General features: G+C 39.1%; 1 protein-coding gene across 1 annotated transcript in view; it reads left to right on the top strand.

Moving 5' to 3' along the window:
* LOC106591913 (phytanoyl-CoA hydroxylase-interacting protein-like) overlaps positions 1–20,686 on the top strand; it is a 112,667-nt gene that overhangs the window by 32,379 nt on the left and 59,602 nt on the right. The gene's annotated exons all lie outside the window — the stretch shown is intronic.

Below are 20,686 nucleotides of genomic sequence, written 5' to 3'. Positions count from 1 at the left end.
GGCTGATATTAACTACAGGCTTGGTGTCCTTTCCTTTAGGGCTGATATTAACTATAGGTCAAGTCTCCTTTCCTTTAGGGCTGATATTAACTATAGGTTAAGTATCCTTTCCTTTAGGGCTGATATTAACTACAGGCTTGGTGTCCTTTCCTTTAGGGCTGATATTAACTACAGGTTAAGTATCCTTTCCTTTAGGGCTGATATTAACTACAGGTTAAGTCTCCTTTCCTTTAGGGCTGATATTACCTACAGGCTTGGTGTCCTTTCCTTTAAGGCTGATATTAACGATAGGTTAAGTCTCCTTTCCTTTAGGGCTGATATTAACTACAGGTTAAGTCTCCTTTCCTTTAGGGCTGATATTAACTACAGGCTTGGTGTCCTTTCCTTTAGGGCTGATATTAACTACAGGTTAAGTATCCTTTCCTTTAGGGCTGATATTAACTACAGGTTAAGTCTCCTTTCCTTTAGGGCTGATATTACCTACAGGCTTGGTGTCCTTTCCTTTAAGGCTGATATTAACGATAGGTTAAGTCTCCTTTCCTTCAGGGCTGATATTTACTATAGGCTTGGTGTCGTTTCCTTTAGGGCTGATATTAACTATAGGTCAAGTCTCCTTTCCTTTAGGGCTGATATTAACTATAGGTTAAGTATCCTTTCCTTTAGGGCTGATATTAACTACAGGCTTGGTGTCCTTTCCTTTAGGGCTGATATTAACTACAGGTTAAGTATCCTTTCCTTTAGGGCTGATATTAACTACAGGTTAAGTCTCCTTTCCTTTAGGGCTGATATTAACTACAGGCTTTGTGTTCTTTCCTTTAGGGCTGATATTAACTACAGGTTAAGTCTCCTTTCCTTTAGGGCTGATATTAACTACAGGTTAAGTCTCCTTTCCTTTAGGGCAGATATTTACTACAGGCTTGGTGTCCTTTCCTTTAGGGCTGATATTAACTACAGGTTAAGTCTCCTTTCCTTTAGGGCTGATATTAACTACAGGTTAAGTCTCCTTTCCTTTAGGGCTGATATTAACTACAGGCTTGGTGTTCTTTCCTTTAAGGCTGATATTAACGACAGGATAAGTCTCCTTTCCTTTAGGGCTGATATTAACTACAGGCTTGGTGTCCTTTCCTTTAAGGCTGATATTAACGACAGGTTAAGTCTCCTTTCCTTTAGGGCTGATATTAACTACAGGTTAGGTCTCCTTTCCTTTAGGGCTGATATTAACTACAGGTTAAGTCTCCTTTCCTTTAGGGCTGATATTAACTACAGGTTAAGTCTCCTTTCCTTTAGGGCTGATATTAACTACAGGTTAAGTCTCCTTTCCTTTAGGGCTGATGTTAACAACAGGTTAGGTCAAATTTCCTTTAGGGCTGATGTTAACTACAGGTTAAGTCTCCTTTCCTTTAGGGCTGATATTAACTACAGGCTTGGTGTCCTTTCCTTTAGGGCTGATATTAACTACAGGTTAAATCTCCTTTCCTTTAGGGCTGATATTAACTACAGGTTAAGTCTCCTTTCCTTTAGGGCTGATATTAACTACAGGTTAAGTCTCCTTTCCTTTAGGGCTTATATTAACTAGAGGTTAAGTGTCCTTTCCTTTAGGGCTGATATTAACTACAGGTTAAGTCTCCTTTCCTTTAGGGCTGATGATAACAACAGGTTAGGTCTTCTTTCCTTTAGGGCTGATGTTAACTACAGGTTAAGTCTCCTTTCCTTTAGGGCTGATGTTAACTACAGGCTTGGTGTTCTTTCCTTTAAGGCTGATATTAACTACAGGTTAAGTCTCCTTTCCTTTAAGGCTGATATTAACGGCAGGTTAACTACAGGTTAAGTCTCCTTTCCTTTAGGGCTGATGTTAACAACAGGTTAGGTCTTCTTTCCTTTAGGGCTGATGTTAACTACAGGTTAAGTCTCCTTTCCTTTACGGCTGATATTAACTACAGGTTATGTCTCCTTTCCTTTAGGGCTGATATTAACTACAGGTTAAGTCTCCTTTCCTTTAGGGCTGATATTAACTACAGGTTAAGTCTCCTTTCCTTTAGGGCTGATATTAACTACAGGTTAAGTCTCCTTTCCGTTAGGGCTGATATTAACTACAGGCTTGGTGTTCTTTCCTTTAAGGCTGATATTAACGACAGGATAAGTCTCCTTTCCTTTAGGGCTGATATTAACTACAGGTTAAGTCTCCTTTCCTTTAGGGCTGATATTAACTACAGGTTAAGTCTCCTTTCCTTTAGGGCTGATATTAACTACAGGTTAAGTCTCCTTTCCTTTAGGGCTGATATTAACTACAGGTTAAGTCTCCTTTCCTTTAAGGCTGATATTAACGGCAGGTTAAGTCTCCTTTCCTTTAGGGCTGATATTAACTATAGGTTAAGTATCCTTTCCTTTAGGGCTGATATTAACTACAGGCTTGGTGTCCTTTCCTTTAGGGCTGATATTAACTATAGGTCAAGTCTCCTTTCCTTTAGGGCTGATATTAACTATAGGTTAAGTATCCTTTCCTTTAGGGCTGATATTAACTACAGGCTTGGTGTCCTTTCCTTTAGGGCTGATATTAACTACAGGTTAAGTATCCTTTCCTTTAGGGCTGATATTAACTACAGGTTAAGTCTCCTTTCCTTTAGGGCTGATATTACCTACAGGCTTGGTGTCCTTTCCTTTAAGGCTGATATTAACGATAGGTTAAGTCTCCTTTCCTTTAGGGCTGATATTAACTACAGGTTAAGTCTCCTTTCCTTTAGGGCTGATATTAACTACAGGCTTGGTGTCCTTTCCTTTAGGGCTGATATTAACTACAGGTTAAGTCTCCTTTCCTTTAGGGCTGATATTAACTACAGGTTAAGTCTCCTTTCCTTTAGGGCTGATATTAACTACAGGTTAAGTCTCCTTTCCTTCAGGGCTGATATTTACTATAGGCTTGGTGTCGTTTCCTTTAGGGCTGATATTAACTATAGGTCAAGTCTCCTTTCCTTTAGGGCTGATATTAACTATAGGTTAAGTATCCTTTCCTTTAGGGCTGATATTAACTACAGGCTTGGTGTCCTTTCCTTTAGGGCTGATATTAACTACAGGTTAAGTATCCTTTCCTTTAGGGCTGATATTAACTACAGGTTAAGTCTCCTTTCCTTTAGGGCTGATATTAACTACAGGCTTTGTGTTCTTTCCTTTAGGGCTGATATTAACTACAGGTTAAGTCTCCTTTCCTTTAGGGCTGATATTAACTACAGGTTAAGTCTCCTTTCCTTTAGGGCAGATATTTACTACAGGCTTGGTGTCCTTTCCTTTAGGGCTGATATTAACTACAGGTTAAGTCTCCTTTCCTTTAGGGCTGATATTAACTACAGGTTAAGTCTCCTTTCCTTTAGGGCTGATATTAACTACAGGCTTGGTGTTCTTTCCTTTAAGGCTGATATTAACGACAGGATAAGTCTCCTTTCCTTTAGGGCTGATATTAACTACAGGCTTGGTGTCCTTTCCTTTAAGGCTGATATTAACGACAGGTTAAGTCTCCTTTCCTTTAGGGCTGATATTAACTACAGGTTAGGTCTCCTTTCCTTTAGGGCTGATATTAACTACAGGTTAAGTCTCCTTTCCTTTAGGGCTGATATTAACTACAGGTTAAGTCTCCTTTCCTTTAGGGCTGATATTAACTACAGGTTAAGTCTCCTTTCCTTTAGGGCTGATGTTAACAACAGGTTAGGTCAAATTTCCTTTAGGGCTGATGTTAACTACAGGTTAAGTCTCCTTTCCTTTAGGGCTGATATTAACTACAGGCTTGGTGTCCTTTCCTTTAGGGCTGATATTAACTACAGGTTAAATCTCCTTTCCTTTAGGGCTGATATTAACTACAGGTTAAGTCTCCTTTCCTTTAGGGCTGATATTAACTACAGGTTAAGTCTCCTTTCCTTTAGGGCTTATATTAACTAGAGGTTAAGTGTCCTTTCCTTTAGGGCTGATATTAACTACAGGTTAAGTCTCCTTTCCTTTAGGGCTGATGATAACAACAGGTTAGGTCTTCTTTCCTTTAGGGCTGATGTTAACTACAGGTTAAGTCTCCTTTCCTTTAGGGCTGATGTTAACTACAGGCTTGGTGTTCTTTCCTTTAAGGCTGATATTAACTACAGGTTAAGTCTCCTTTCCTTTAAGGCTGATATTAACGGCAGGTTAACTACAGGTTAAGTCTCCTTTCCTTTAGGGCTGATGTTAACAACAGGTTAGGTCTTCTTTCCTTTAGGGCTGATGTTAACTACAGGTTAAGTCTCCTTTCCTTTACGGCTGATATTAACTACAGGTTATGTCTCCTTTCCTTTAGGGCTGATATTAACTACAGGTTAAGTCTCCTTTCCTTTAGGGCTGATATTAACTACAGGTTAAGTCTCCTTTCCTTTAGGGCTGATATTAACTACAGGTTAAGTCTCCTTTCCGTTAGGGCTGATATTAACTACAGGCTTGGTGTTCTTTCCTTTAAGGCTGATATTAACGACAGGATAAGTCTCCTTTCCTTTAGGGCTGATATTAACTACAGGTTAAGTCTCCTTTCCTTTAGGGCTGATATTAACTACAGGTTAAGTCTCCTTTCCTTTAGGGCTGATATTAACTACAGGTTAAGTCTCCTTTCCTTTAGGGCTGATATTAACTACAGGTTAAGTCTCCTTTCCTTTAAGGCTGATATTAACGGCAGGTTAAGTCTCCTTTCCTTTAGGGCTGATATTTACTACAGGTTATGTCTCCTTTCCTTTAGGGCTGATATTAACTACAGGTTAAGTCTCCTTTCCTTTAGGGCTGATATTAACTACAGGTTAAGTCTCTTTCCTTTAGGGCTGATATTAACTACAAGTTAAGTCTCCTTTCCTTTAGGGCTGATATTAACTACAGGTTAAGTCTCCTTTCCTTTAGGGCTGATATTTACTTCAGGCTTGGTGTCCTTTCCTTTAGGGCTGATATTAACTACAGGTTAAGTCTCCTTTCCTTTAGGGCTGATATTAGCTACAGGTTAAGTCTCCTTTCCTTTAGGGCTGATATTAACTACAGGTTAAGTCTCCTTTCCTTTAAGGCTGATATTAACTACAGGCTTGGTGTCCTTTCCTTTAAGGCTGATATTAATGACAGGTTAAGTCTCCTTTCCTTTAGGGCTGATATTAACTACAGGTTAAGTCTCCTTTCCTTTAGGGCTGATATTAACTACAGGTTAAGTCTCCTTTCCTTTAGGGCTGATATTAACTAAAGGTTAAGTCTCCTTTCCTTTAGGGCTGATATTAACTACAGGTCAAGTCTCCTTTCCTTTAGGGCTAATATTAACTACAGGTTAAGTCTCCTTTCCTTTGGGGCTGATATTTACTAAAGGCTTGGTGTCCTTTCCTTTAGGGCTGATATTAACTACAGGTTAAGTCTCCTTTCCTTTAGGGCTGATATTAACTACAGGTTAAGTCTCCTTTCCTTTAGGGCTGATATTAACTACAGGTTAAGTCTCCTTTCCTTTAGGGCTGATATTAACTACAGGCTTGGTGTTCTTTCCTTTAAGGCTGATATTAACGACAGGATAAGTCTCCTTTCCTTTAGGGCTGATATTAACTACAGGCTTGGTGTCCTTTCCTTTAAGGCTGATATTAACGACAGGTTAAGTCTCCTTTCCTTTAGGGCTGATATTAACTACAGGTTAGGTCTCCTTTCCTTTAGGGCTGATATTAACTACAGGTTAAGTCTCCTTTTCTTTAGGGCTGATATTAACTACAGGCTTGGTGTCCTTTCCTTTAAGGCTGATATTAACGATAGGTTAAGTCTCCTTTCCTTTAGGGCTGATATTAACTACAGGTTAAGTCTCCTTTCCTTTAGGGCTGATATTAACTACAGGCTTGGTGTCCTTTCCTTTAGGGCTGATATTAACTACAGGTTAAGTCTCCTTTCCTTTAGAGCTGATATTAACTACAGGTTAAGTCTCCTTTCCTTTAGGGCTGATATTAACTACAGGCTTGGTGTTCTTTCCTTTAAGGCTGATATTAACGACAGGATAAGTCTCCTTTCCTTTAGGGCTGATATTAACTACAGGTTAAGTCTCCTTTCCTTTAGGGCTGATATTAACTACAGGTTAAGTCTCCTTTCCTTTAGGGCTGATATTAACTACAGGTTAAGTCTCCTTTCCTTTAGGGCTGATATTAACTACAGGTTAAGTCTCCTTTCCTTTAAGGCTGATATTAACGGCAGGTTAAGTCTCCTTTCCTTTAGGGCTGATATTTACTACAGGTTATGTCTCCTTTCCTTTAGGGCTGATATTAACTACAGGTTAAGTCTCCTTTCCTTTAGGGCTGATATTAACTACAGGTTAAGTCTCTTTCCTTTAGGGCTGATATTAACTACAAGTTAAGTCTCCTTTCCTTTAGGGCTGATATTAACTACAGGCTTGGTGTCCTTTCCTTTAGCGCTGATATTAACTACAGGTTAAGTCTCCTTTCCTTTAGGGCTGATATTTACTACAGGCTTGGTGTCCTTTCCTTTAGCGCTGATATTAACTACAGGTCAAGTCTCCTTTCCTTTAGGGCTGATATTAACTACAGGTTAAGTCTCTTTTCCTTTATGGCTGATATTAACTACAGGTTAAGTCTCCTTTCCTTTATGGCTTATATTAACTACAGGTTAAGTCTCCTTTCCTTTAGGGCTGATATTAGCTACAGGTTAAGTCTCCTTTCCTTTAGGGCTGATATTAACTACAGGTTAAGTCTCCTTTCCTTTAGGGCTGATATTAACTACAGGCTTGGTGTCCTTTCCTTTAAGGCTGATATTAATGACAGGTTAAGTCTCCTTTCCTTTAGGGCTGATATTAACTACAGGTTAAGTCTCCTTTCCTTTAGGGCTGATATTAACTACAGGTTAAGTCTCCTTTCCTTTAGGGCTGATATTAACTAAAGGTTAAGTCTCCTTTCCTTTAGGGCTGATATTAATTACAGGTCAAGTCTCATTTCCTTTAGGGCTAATATTAACTACAGGTTAAGTCTCCTTTCCTTTGGGGCTGATATTTACTAAAGGCTTGGTGTCCTTTCCTTTAGGGCTGATATTAACTACAGGTTAAGTCTCCTTTCCTTTAGGGCTGATATTAACTACAGGTTAAGTCTCCTTTCCTTTAGGGCTGATATTAACTACAGGTTATGTCTCCTTTCCTTTAGGGCTGATATTAACTACAGGCTTGGTGTTCTTTCCTTTAAGGCTGATATTAACGACAGGATAAGTCTCATTTCCTTTAGGGCTGATATTAACTACAGGCTTGGTGTCCTTTCCTTTAAGGCTGATATTAACGACAGGTTAAGTCTCCTTTCCTTTAGGGCTGATATTAACTACAGGTTAGGTCTCCTTTCCTTTAGGGCTGATATTAACTACAGGTTAAGTCTCCTTTTCTTTAGGGCTGATATTAACTACAGGCTTGGTGTCCTTTCCTTTAAGGCTGATATTAACGATAGGTTAAGTCTCCTTTCCTTTAGGGCTGATATTAACTACAGGTTAAGTCTCCTTTCCTTTAGGGCTGATATTAACTACAGGCTTGGTGTCCTTTCCTTTAGGGCTGATATTAACTACAGGTTAAGTCTCCTTTCCTTTAGGGCTGATATTAACTACAGGCTTTGTGTCCTTTCCTTTAGGGCTGATATTAACTACAGGTTAAGTCTCCTTTCCTTTAGGGCTGATATTAACTACAGGTTAAGTCTCCTTTCCTTTAGGGCAGATATTTACTACAGGCTTGGTGTCCTTTCCTTTAGGGCTGATATTAACTACAGGTCAAGTCTCCTTTCCTTTATGGCTGATATTAACTACAGGTTAAGTCCCCTTTCCTTTAGGGCTGATATTAACTACAGACTTTGTGTCCTTTCCTTTAGGGCTGATATTAACTACAGGTTAAGTCTCATTTCCTTTAGGGCTGATATTAACTACAGGTTAAGTCTCCTTTCCTTTAGGGCTGATATTAACTACAGGTTAAGTCTCCTTTCCTTTAGGGCTGATATTAACTACAGGTTAAGTCTCCTTTCCTTTAGGGCTGATATTAACTACAGGCTTGGTGTTCTTTCCTTTAAGGCTGATATTAACGACAGGATAAGTCTCCTTTCCTTTAGGGCTGATATTAACTACAGGTTAAGTCTCCTTTCCTTTAGGGCTGATATTAACTACAGGTTAAGTCTCCTTTCCTTTAGGGCTGATATTAACTACAGGTTAAGTCTCCTTTCCTTTAGGGCTGATATTAACTACAGGTTAAGTCTCCTTTCCTTTAAGGCTGATATTAACGGCAGGTTAAGTCTCCTTTCCTTTAGGGCTGATATTTACTACAGGTTATGTCTCCTTTCCTTTAGGGCTGATATTAACTACAGGTTAAGTCTCCTTTCCTTTAGGGCTGATATTAACTACAGGTTAAGTCTCTTTCCTTTAGGGCTGATATTAACTACAAGTTAAGTCTCCTTTCCTTTAGGGCTGATATTAACTACAGGCTTGGTGTCCTTTCCTTTAGCGCTGATATTAACTACAGGTTAAGTCTCCTTTCCTTTAGGGCTGATATTTACTACAGGCTTGGTGTCCTTTCCTTTAGCGCTGATATTAACTACAGGTCAAGTCTCCTTTCCTTTAGGGCTGATATTAACTACAGGTTAAGTCTCTTTTCCTTTATGGCTGATATTAACTACAGGTTAAGTCTCCTTTCCTTTATGGCTTATATTAACTACAGGTTAAGTCTCCTTTCCTTTAGGGCTGATATTAGCTACAGGTTAAGTCTCCTTTCCTTTAGGGCTGATATTAACTACAGGTTAAGTCTCCTTTCCTTTAGGGCTGATATTAACTACAGGCTTGGTGTCCTTTCCTTTAAGGCTGATATTAATGACAGGTTAAGTCTCCTTTCCTTTAGGGCTGATATTAACTACAGGTTAAGTCTCCTTTCCTTTAGGGCTGATATTAACTACAGGTTAAGTCTCCTTTCCTTTAGGGCTGATATTAACTAAAGGTTAAGTCTCCTTTCCTTTAGGGCTGATATTAACTACAGGTTAAGTCTCCTTTTCTTTAGGGCTGATATTAACTACAGGCTTGGTGTCCTTTCCTTTAAGGCTGATATTAACGATAGGTTAAGTCTCCTTTCCTTTAGGGCTGATATTAACTACAGGTTAAGTCTCCTTTCCTTTAGGGCTGATATTAACTACAGGCTTGGTGTCCTTTCCTTTAGGGCTGATATTAACTACAGGTTAAGTCTCCTTTCCTTTAGGGCTGATATTAACTACAGGTTAAGTCTCCTTTCCTTTAGGGCTGATATTAACTACAGGTTAAGTCTCCTTTCCTTCAGGGCTGATATTTACTATAGGCTTGGTGTCCTTTCCTTTAGGGCTGATATTAACTATAGGTCAAGTCTCCTTTCCTTTAGGGCTGATATTAACTATAGGTTAAGTATCCTTTCCTTTAGGGCTGATATTAACTACAGGCTTGGTGTCCTTTCCTTTAGGGCTGATATTAACTATAGGTCAAGTCTCCTTTCCTTTAGGGCTGATATTAACTATAGGTTAAGTATCCTTTCCTTTAGGGCTGATATTAACTACAGGCTTGGTGTCCTTTCCTTTAGGGCTGATATTAACTACAGGTTAAGTATCCTTTCCTTTAGGGCTGATATTAACTACAGGTTAAGTCTCCTTTCCTTTAGGGCTGATATTACCTACAGGCTTGGTGTCCTTTCCTTTAAGGCTGATATTAACGATAGGTTAAGTCTCCTTTCCTTTAGGGCTGATATTAACTACAGGTTAAGTCTCCTTTCCTTTAGGGCTGATATTAACTACAGGCTTGGTGTCCTTTCCTTTAGGGCTGATATTAACTACAGGTTAAGTCTCCTTTCCTTTAGGGCTGATATTAACTACAGGTTAAGTCTCCTTTCCTTTAGGGCTGATATTAACTACAGGTTAAGTCTCCTTTCCTTCAGGGCTGATATTTACTATAGGCTTGGTGTCCTTTCCTTTAGGGCTGATATTAACTATAGGTCAAGTCTCCTTTCCTTTAGGGCTGATATTAACTATAGGTTAAGTATCCTTTCCTTTAGGGCTGATATTAACTACAGGCTTGGTGTCCTTTCCTTTAGGGCTGATATTAACTACAGGTTAAGTCCCCTTTCCTTTAGGGCTGATATTAACTACAGACTTTGTGTCCTTTCCTTTAGGGCTGATATTAACTACAGGTTAAGTCTCATTTCCTTTAGGGCTGATATTAACTACAGGTTAAGCCTCCTTTCCTTTAGGGCTGATATTAACTACAGGTTAAGTCTCCTTTCCTTTAGGGCTGATATTAACTACAGGTTAAGTCTCCTTTCCTTTAGGGCTGATATTAACTACAGGCTTGGTGTCCTTTCCATTAAGGCTGATATTAACTACATGTTAAGTCTCCTTTCCTTTAGGGCTGATATTAACTACAGGTTAAGTCTCCTTTCCTTTAGGGCTTATATTAACTACAGGTTAAGTCTCCTTTCCTTTAGAGCTGATATTAACTACAGGTTAAGTCTCCTTTCCTTTAGGGCTGATGTTAACAACAGGTTAGGTCTTCTTTCCTTTAGGGCTGATGTTAACTACAGGTTAAGTCTCCTTTCCTTTACGGCTGATATTAACTACAGGTTAAGTCTCCTTTCCTTTAGGGCTGATATTAACTACAGGTTAAGTCTCCTTTCCTTTAGGGCTGATATTAACTACAGGTTAAGTCTCCTTTCCTTTAGGGCTGATATTAACTACAGGTTAAGTCTCCTTTCCTTTAAGGCTGATATTAACGGCAGGTTAAGTCTCCTTTCCTTTAGGGCTGATATTTACTACAGGTTATGTCTCCTTTCCTTTAGGGCTGATATTAACTACAGGTTAAGTCTCCTTTCCTTTAGGGCTGATATTAACTACAGGTTAAGTCTCCTTTCCGTTAGGGCTGATATTAACTACAAGTTAAGTCTCCTTTCCTTTAGGGCTGATATTAACTACAGGTTAAGTCTCCTTTCCTTTAGGGCTGATATTTACTTCAGGCTTGGTGTCCTTTCCTTTAGGGCTGATATTAAATACAGGTTAAGTCTCCTTTCCTTTAGGGCTGATATTTACTACAGGCTTGGTGTCCTTTCCTTTAGCGCTGATATTAACTACAGGTCAAGTCTCCTTTCCTTTAGGGCTGATATTAACTACAGGTTAAGTCTCTTTTCCTTTATGGCTGATATTAACTACAGGTTAAGTCTCCTTTCCTTTATGGCTTATATTAACTACAGGTTAAGTCTCCTTTCCTTCAGGGCTGATATTTACTATAGGCTTGGTGTCCTTTCCTTTAGGGCTGATATTAACTATAGGTCAAGTCTCCTTTCCTTTAGGGCTGATATTAACTATAGGTTAAGTATCCTTTCCTTTAGGGCTGATATTAACTACAGGTTAAGTCTCCTTTCCTTTAGGGCAGATATTTACTACAGGCTTGGTGTCCTTTCCTTTAGGGCTGATATTAACTACAGGTCAAGTCTCCTTTCCTTTATGGCTGATATTAACTACAGGTTAAGTCCCCTATCCTTTAGGGCTGATATTAACTACAGACTTTGTGTCCTTTCCTTTAGGGCTGATATTAACTACAGGTTAAGTCTCATTTCCTTTAGGGCTGATATTAACTACAGGTTAAGCCTCCTTTCCTTTAGGGCTGATATTAACTACAGGTTAAGTCTCCTTTCCTTTAGGGCTGATATTAACTACAGGTTAAGTCTCCTTTCCTTTAGGGCTGATATTAACTACAGGCTTGGTGTCCTTTACTTTAAGGCTGATATTAACTACATGTTAAGTCTCCTTTCCTTTAGGGCTGATATTAACTACAGGTTAAGTCTCCTTTCCTTTAGGGCTGATATTAACTACAGGTTAAGTCTCCTTTCCTTTAGGGCTGATGTTAACAACAGGTTAGGTCTTCTTTCCTTTAGGGCTGATGTTAACTACAGGTTAAGTCTCCTTTCCTTTACGGCTGATATTAACTACAGGTTATGTCTCCTTTCCTTTAGGGCTGATATTAACTACAGGTTAAGTCTCCTTTCCTTTAGGGCTGATATTAACTACAGGTTAAGTCTCCTTTCCTTTAGGGCTGATATTAACTACAGGTTAAGTCTCCTTTCCTTTAGGGCTGATATTAACTACAGGCTTGGTGTTCTTTCCTTTAAGGCTGATATTAACGACAGGATAAGTCTCCTTTCCTTTAGGGCTGATATTAACTACAGGTTAAGTCTCCTTTCCTTTAGGGCTGATATTAACTACAGGTTAAGTCTCCTTTCCTTTAGGGCTGATATTAACTACAGGTTAAGTCTCCTTTCCTTTAGGGCTGATATTAACTACAGGTTAAGTCTCCTTTCCTTTAAGGCTGATATTAACGGCAGGTTAAGTCTCCTTTCCTTTAGGGCTGATATTTACTACAGGTTATGTCTCCTTTCCTTTAGGGCTGATATTAACTACAGGTTAAGTCTCCTTTCCTTTAGGGCTGATATTAACTACAGGTTAAGTCTCCTTTCCGTTAGGGCTGATATTAACTACAAGTTAAGTCTCCTTTCCTTTACGGCTGATATTAACTACAGGTTAAGTCTCCTTTCCTTTAGGGCTGATATTTACTTCAGGCTTGGTGTCCTTTCCTTTAGGGCTGATATTAAATACAGGTTAAGTCTCCTTTCCTTTAGGGCTGATATTTACTACAGGCTTGGTGTCCTTTCCTTTAGCGCTGATATTAACTACAGGTCAAGTCTCCTTTCCTTTAGGGCTGATATTAACTACAGGTTAAGTCTCTTTTCCTTTATGGCTGATATTAACTACAGGTTAAGTCTCCTTTCCTTTATGGCTTATATTAACTACAGGTTAAGTCTCCTTTCCTTCAGGGCTGATATTTACTATAGGCTTGGTGTCCTTTCCTTTAGGGCTGATATTAACTATAGGTCAAGTCTCCTTTCCTTTAGGGCTGATATTAACTATAGGTTAAGTATCCTTTCCTTTAGGGCTGATATTAACTACAGGTTAAGTCCCCTTTCCTTTAGGGCTGATATTAACTACAGACTTTGTGTCCTTTCCTTTAGGGCTGATATTAACTACAGGTTAAGTCTCCTTTCCTTTAGGGCTGATATTAACTACAGGTTAAGTCTCCTTTCCTTTAGGGCTGATATTAACTACAGGTTAAGTCTCCTTTCCTTTAGGGCTGATATTAACTACAGGTTAAGTCTCCTTTCCTTTAAGGCTGATATTAACGGCAGGTTAAGTCTCCTTTCCTTTAGGGCAGATATTTACTACAGGCTTGGTGTCCTTTCCTTTAGGGCTGATATTAACTACAGGTCAAGTCTCCTTTCCTTTATGGCTGATATTAACTACAGGTTAAGTCCCCTTTCCTTTAGGGCTGATATTAACTACAGACTTTGTGTCCTTTCCTTTAGGGCTGATATTAACTACAGGTTAAGTCTCCTTTCCTTTAGGGCTGACATTAACTACAGGCTTGGTGTTCTTTCCTTTAAGGCTGATATTAACGACAGGATAAGTCTCCTTTCCTTTAGGGCTGATATTAACTACAGGTTAAGTCTCCTTTCCTTTAGGGCTGATATTAACTACAGGTTAAGTCTCCTTTCCTTTAGGGCTGATATTAACTACAGGTTAAGTCTCCTTTCCTTTAGGGCTGATATTAACTACAGGTTAAGTCTCCTTTCCTTTAAGGCTGATATTAACGGCAGGTTAAGTCTCCTTTCCTTTAGGGCTGATATTTACTACAGGTTATGTCTCCTTTCCTTTAGGGCTGATATTAACTACAGGTTAAGTCTCCTTTCCTTTAGGGCTGATATTAACTACAGGTTAAGTCTCCTTTCCTTTAGGGCTGATATTAACTACAGGTTAAGTCTCCTTTCCTTTAGGGCTGATATTAACTACAGGCTTGGTGTCCTTTCCTTTAAGGCTGATATTAACTACATGTTAAGTCTCCTTTCCTTTAGGGCTGATATTAACTACAGGTTAAGTCTCCTTTCCTTTAGGGCTGATATTAACTACAGGTTAAGTCTCCTTTCCTTTAGGGCTGATATTAACTACAGGTTAAGTCTCCTTTCCTTTAGGGCTGACATTAACTACAGGCTTGGTGTTCTTTCCTTTAAGGCTGATATTAACGACAGGATAAGTCTCCTTTCCTTTAGGGCTGATATTAACTACAGGTTAAGTCTCCTTTCCTTTAGGGCTGATATTAACTACAGGTTAAGTCTCCTTTCCTTTAGGGCTGATATTAACTACAGGTTAAGTCTCCTTTCCTTTAGGGCTGATATTAACTACAGGTTAAGTCTCCTTTCCTTTAAGGCTGATATTAACGGCAGGTTAAGTCTCCTTTCCTTTAGGGCTGATATTTACTACAGGTTATGTCTCCTTTCCTTTAGGGCTGATATTAACTACAGGTTAAGTCTCCTTTCCTTTAGGGCTGATATTAACTACAGGTTAAGTCTCCTTTCCTTTAGGGCTGATATTAACTACAAGTTAAGTCTCCTTTCCTTTAGGGCTGATATTAACTACAGGTTAAGTCTCCTTTCCTTTAGGGCTGATATTTACTTCAGGCTTGGTGTCCTTTCCTTTAGGGCTGATATTAACTACAGGTTAAGTCTCCTTTCCTTTAGGGCTGATATTTACTACAGGCTTGGTGTCCTTTCCTTTAGCGCTGATATTAACTACAGGTCAAGTCTCCTTTCCTTTAGGGCTGATATTAACTACAGGTTAAGTCTCTTTTCCTTTATGGCTGATATTAACTACAGGTTAAGTCTCCTTTCCTTTATGGCTTATATTAACTACAGGTTAAGTCTCCTTTCCTTTAGGGCTGATATTAACTACAGGTTAAGTCTCCTTTCCTTTAGGGCTGATATTAACTACAGGTTAAGTCTCCTTTCCTTTAGGGCTGATATTAACTACAGGCTTGGTGTCCTTTCCTTTAAGGCTGATATTAATGACAGGTTAAGTCTCATTTCCTTTAGGGCTGATATTAACTACAGGTTAAGTCTCCTTTCCTTTAGGGCTGATATTAACTACAGGTTAAGTCTCCTTTCCTTTAGGGCTGATATTAACTAAAGGTTAAGTCTCCTTTCCTTTAGGGCTGATATTAACTACAGGTCAAGTCTCCTTTCCTTTAGGGCTAATATTAACTACAGGTTAAGTCTCCTTTCCTTTGGGGCTGATATTTACTAAAGGCTTGGTGTCCTTTCCTTTAGGGCTGATATTAACTACAGGTTAAGTCTCCTTTCCTTTAGGGCTGATATTAACTACAGGTTAAGTCTCCTTTCCTTTAGGGCTGATATTAACTACAGGTTAAGTCTCCTTTCCTTTAGGGCTGATATTAACTACAGGCTTGGTGTTCTTTCCTTTAAGGCTGATATTACCGACAGGATAAGTCTCCTTTCCTTTAGGGCTGATATTAACTACAGGCTTGGTGTCCTTTCCTTTAAGGCTGATATTAACGACAGGTTAAGTCTCCTTTCCTTTAGGGCTGATATTAACTACAGGTTAGGTCTCCTTTCCTTTAGGGCTGATATTAACTACAGGTTAAGTCTCCTTTCCTTTAGGGCTGATATTTACTTCAGGCTTGGTGTCCTTTCCTTTAGGGCTGATATTAACTACAGGTTAAGTCTCCTTTCCTTTAGGGCTGATATTTACTACAGGCTTGGTGTCCTTTCCTTTAGCGCTGATATTAACTACAGGTCAAGTCTCCTTTCCTTTAGGGCTGATATTAACTACAGGTTAAGTCTCTTTTCCTTTATGGCTGATATTAACTACAGGTTAAGTCTCCTTTCCTTTATGGCTTATATTAACTACAGGTTAAGTCTCCTTTCCTTTAGGGCTGATATTAACTACAGGTTAAGTCTCCTTTCCTTTAGGGCTGATATTAACTACAGGTTAAGTCTCCTTTCCTTTAGGGCTGATATTAACTACAGGCTTGCTGTCCTTTCCTTTAAGGCTGATATTAATGACAGGTTAAGTCTCATTTCCTTTAGGGCTGATATTAACTACAGGTTAAGTCTCCTTTCCTTTAGGGCTGATATTAACTACAGGTTAAGTCTCCTTTCCTTTAGGGCTGATATTAACTAAAGGTTAAGTCTCCTTTCCTTTAGGGCTGATATTAACTACAGGTCAAGTCTCCTTTCCTTTAGGGCTAATATTAACTACAGGTTAAGTCTCCTTTCCTTTGGGGCTGATATTTACTAAAGGCTTGGTGTCCTTTCCTTTAGGGCTGATATTAACTACAGGTTAAGTCTGCTTTCCTTTAGGGCTGATATTAACTACAGGTTAAGTCTCCTTTCCTTTAGGGCTGATATTAACTACAGGTTAAGTCTCCTTTCCTTCAGGGCTGATATTTACTATAGGCTTGGTGTCCTTTCCTTTAGGGCTGATATTAACTACAGGTTAAGTCTCCTTTCCTTTAGGGCTTATATTAACTACAGGTTAAGTGTCCTTTCCTTTAGGGCTGATATTAACTACAGGTTAAGTCTCCTTTCCTTTAGGGCTGATGTTAACAACAGGTTAGGTCTTCTTTCCTTTAGGGCTGATGTTAACTACAGGTTAAGTCTCCTTTCCTTTACGGCTGATATTAACTACAGGTTATGTCTCCTTTCCTTTAGGGCTGATATTAACTACAGGTTAAGTCTCCTTTCCTTTAGGGCTGATATTAACTACAGGTTAAGTCTCCTTTCCTTTAGGGCTGATATTAACTACAGGTTAAGTCTCCTTTCCTTTAGGGCTGATATTAACTACAGGCTTGGTGTTCTTTCCTTTAAGGCTGATATTAACGACAGGATAAGTCTCCTTTCCTTTAGGGCTGATATTAACTACAGGTTAAGTCTCCTTTCCTTTAGGGCTGATATTAACTACAGGTTAAGTCTCCTTTCCTTTAGTGCTGATATTAACTACAGGTTAAGTCTCCTTTCCTTTAGGGCTGATATTAACTACAGGTTAAGTCTCCTTTCCTTTAAGGCTGATATTAACGGCAGGTTAAGTCTCCTTTCCTTTAGGGCTGATATTTACTACAGGTTATGTCTCCTTTCCTTTAGGGCTGATATTAACTACAGGTTAAGTCTCCTTTCCTTTAGGGCTGATATTAACTACAGGTTAAGTCTCCTTTCCTTTAGGGCTGATATTAACTACAAGTTAAGTCTCCTTTCCTTTAGGGCTGATATTAACTACAGGTTAAGTCTCCTTTCCTTTAGGGCTGATATTTACTTCAGGCTTGGTGTCCTTTCCTTTAGGGCTGATATTAACTACAGGTTAAGTCTCCTTTCCTTTAGGGCTGATATTTACTACAGGCTTGGTGTCCTTTCCTTTAGCGCTGATATTAACTACAGGTCAAGTCTCCGTTCCTTTAGGGCTGATATTAACTACAGGTTAAGTCTCTTTTCCTTTATGGCTGATATTAACTACAGGTTAAGTCTCCTTTCCTTTATGGCTTATATTAACTACAGGTTAAGTCTCCTTTCCTTTAGGGCTGATATTAACTACAGGTTAAGTCTCCTTTCCTTTAGGGCTGATATTAACTACAGGTTAAGTCTCCTTTCCTTTAGGGCTGATATTAACTACAGGCTTGGTGTCCTTTCCTTTAAGGCTGATATTAATGACAGGTTAAGTCTCCTTTCCTTTAGGGCTGATATTAACTACAGGTTAAGTCTCCTTTCCTTTAGGGCTGATATTAACTACAGGTTAAGTCTCCTTTCCTTTAGGGCTGATATTAACTACAGGCTTGGTGTTCTTTCCTTTAAGGCTGATATTAACGACAGGATAAGTCTCCTTTCCTTTAGGGCTGATATTAACTACAGGCTTGGTGTCCTTTCCTTTAAGGCTGATATTAACGACAGGTTAAGTCTCCTTTCCTGTAGGGCTGATATTAACTACAGGTTAGGTCTCCTTTCCTTTAGGGCTGATATTAACTACAGGTTAAGTCTCCTTTCCTTTAGGGCTGATATTAACTACAGGCTTGGTGTCCTTTCCTTTAAGGCTGATATTAACGATAGGTTAAGTCTCCTTTCCTTTAGGGCTGATATTAACTACAGGTTAAGTCTCCTTTCCTTTAGGGCTGATATTAACTACAGGCTTGGTGTCCTTTCCTTTAGGGCTGATATTAACTACAGGTTAAGTCTCCTTTCCTTTAGGGCTGATATTAACTACAGGTTAAGTCTCCTTTCCTTTAGGGCTGATATTAACTACAGGTTAAGTCTCCTTTCCTTCAGGGCTGATATTTACTATAGGCTTGGTGTCCTTTCCTTTAGGGCTGATATTAACTATAGGTCAAGTCTCCTTTCCTTTAGGGCTGATATTAACTATAGGTTAAGTATCCTTTCCTTTAGGGCTGATATTAACTACAGGCTTGGTGTCCTTTCCTTTAGGGCTGATATTAACTACAGGTTAAGTATCCTTTCCTTTAGGGCTGATATTAACTACAGGTTAAGTCTCCTTTCCTTTAGGGCTGATATTAACTACAGGCTTTGTGTCCTTTCCTTTAGGGCTGATATTAACTACAGGTTAAGTCTCCTTTCCTTTAGGGCTGATATTAACTACAGGTTAAGTCTCCTTTCCTTTAGGGCAGATATTTACTACAGGCTTGGTGTCCTTTCCTTTAGGGCTGATATTAACTACAGGTCAAGTCTCCTTTCCTTTATGGCTGATATTAACTACAGGTTAAGTCTCCTTTCCTTTAGGGCTGATATTAACTACAGGTTAAGTCTTATTTCCTTTAGGGCTGATATTAACTACAGGTTAAGCCTCCTTTCCTTTAGGGCTGATATTAACTACAGGTTAAGTCTCCTTTCCTTTAGGGCTGATATTAACTACAGGTTAAGTCTCCTTTCCTTTAGGGCTGATATTAACTACAGGCTTGGTGTCCTTTCCTTTAAGGCTGATATTAACTACATGTTAAGTCTCCTTTCCTTTAGGGCTGATATTAACTACAGGTTAAGTCTCCTTTCCTTTAGGGCTTATATTAACTACAGGTTAAGTTTCCTTTCCTTTAGAGCTGATATTAACTACAGGTTAAGTCTCCTTTCCTTTAGGGCTGATGTTAACAACAGGTTAGGTCTTCTTTCCTTTAGGGCTGATGTTAACTACAGGTTAAGTCTCCTTTCCTTTACGGCTGATATTAACTACAGGTTATGTCTCCTTTCCTTTAGGGCTGATATTAACTACAGGTTAAGTCTCCTTTCCTTTAGGGCTGATATTAACTACAGGTTAAGTCTCCTTTCCTTTAGGGCTGATATTAACTACAGGTTAAGTCTCCTTTCCTTTAGGGCTGATATTAACTACAGGCTTGGTGTTCTTTCCTTTAAGGCTGATATTAACGACAGGATAAGTCTCCTTTCCTTTAGGGCTGATATTAACTACAGGTTAAGTCTCCATTCCTTTAGGGCTGATATTAACTACAGGTTAAGTCTCCTTTCCTTTAGGGCTGATATTAACTACAGGTTAAGTCTCCTTTCCTTTAGGGCTGATATTAACTACAGGTTAAGTCTCCTTTCCTTTAAGGCTGATATTAACGGCAGGTTAAGTCTCCTTTCCTTTAGGGCTGATATTTACTACAGGTTATGTCTCCTTTCCTTTAGGGCTGATATTTACTATAGGCTTGGTGTCCTTTCCTTTAGGGCTGATATTAACTATAGGTCAAGTCTCCTTTCCTTTAGGGCTGATATTAACTATAGGTTAAGTATCCTTTCCTTTAGGGCTGATATTAACTACAGGCTTGGTGTCCTTTCCTTTAGGGCTGATATTAACTATAGGTCAAGTCTCCTTTCCTTTAGGGCTGATATTAACTATAGGTTAAGTATCCTTTCCTTTAGGGCTGATATTAACTACAGGCTTGGTGTCCTTTCCTTTAGGGCTGATATTAACTACAGGTTAAGTATCCTTTCCTTTAGGGCTGATATTAACTACAGGCTTTGTGTCCTTTCCTTTAGGGCTGATATTAACTACAGGTTAAGTCTCCTTTCCTTTAGGGCTGATATTAACTACAGGTTAAGTCTCCTTTCCTTTAGGGCAGATATTTACTACAGGCTTGGTGTCCTTTCCTTTAGGGCTGATATTAACTACAGGTCAAGTCTCCTTTCCTTTATGGCTGATATTAACTACAGGTTAAGTCCCCTTTCCTTTAGGGCTGATATTAACTACAGACTTTGTGTCCTTTCCTTTAGGGCTGATATTAACTACAGGTTAAGTCTCCTTTCCTTTAGGGCTGATATTAACTACAGGTTAAGTCTCCTTTCCTTTAGGGCAGATATTAACTACAGGCTTGGTGTTCTTTCCTTTAAGGCTGATATTAACGACAGGATAAGTCTCCTTTCCTTTAGGGCTGATATTAACTACAGGTTAAGTCTCCTTTCCTTTAGTGCTGATATTAACTACAGGCTTGGTGTCCTTTCCTTTAGGGCTGATATTAACTACAGGTTAAGTCTCCTTTCCTTTAGGGCTGATATTAACTACAGGTTAAGTCTCCTTTCCTTTAGGGCTGATATTAACTACAGGTTAAGTCTCCTTTCCTTCAGGGCTGATATTTACTATAGGCTTGGTGTCCTTTCCTTTAGGGCTGATATTAACTATAGGTCAAGTCTCCTTTCCTTTAGGGCTGATATTAACTATAGGTTAAGTATCCTTTCCTTTAGGGCTGATATTAACTACAGGCTTGGTGTCCTTTCCTTTAGGGCTGATATTAACTATAGGTCAAGTCTCCTTTCCTT

This window comes from Salmo salar, chromosome 01, assembly GCF_965601325.2.
Source record: "Salmo salar chromosome 01, fSalSal1, whole genome shotgun sequence".
Taxonomy (NCBI): domain Eukaryota; kingdom Metazoa; phylum Chordata; class Actinopteri; order Salmoniformes; family Salmonidae; genus Salmo; species Salmo salar.
The sequence above is the reverse complement of the archived record's forward strand: the minus strand, read 5'-3'. Positions and strand labels throughout refer to the sequence as shown.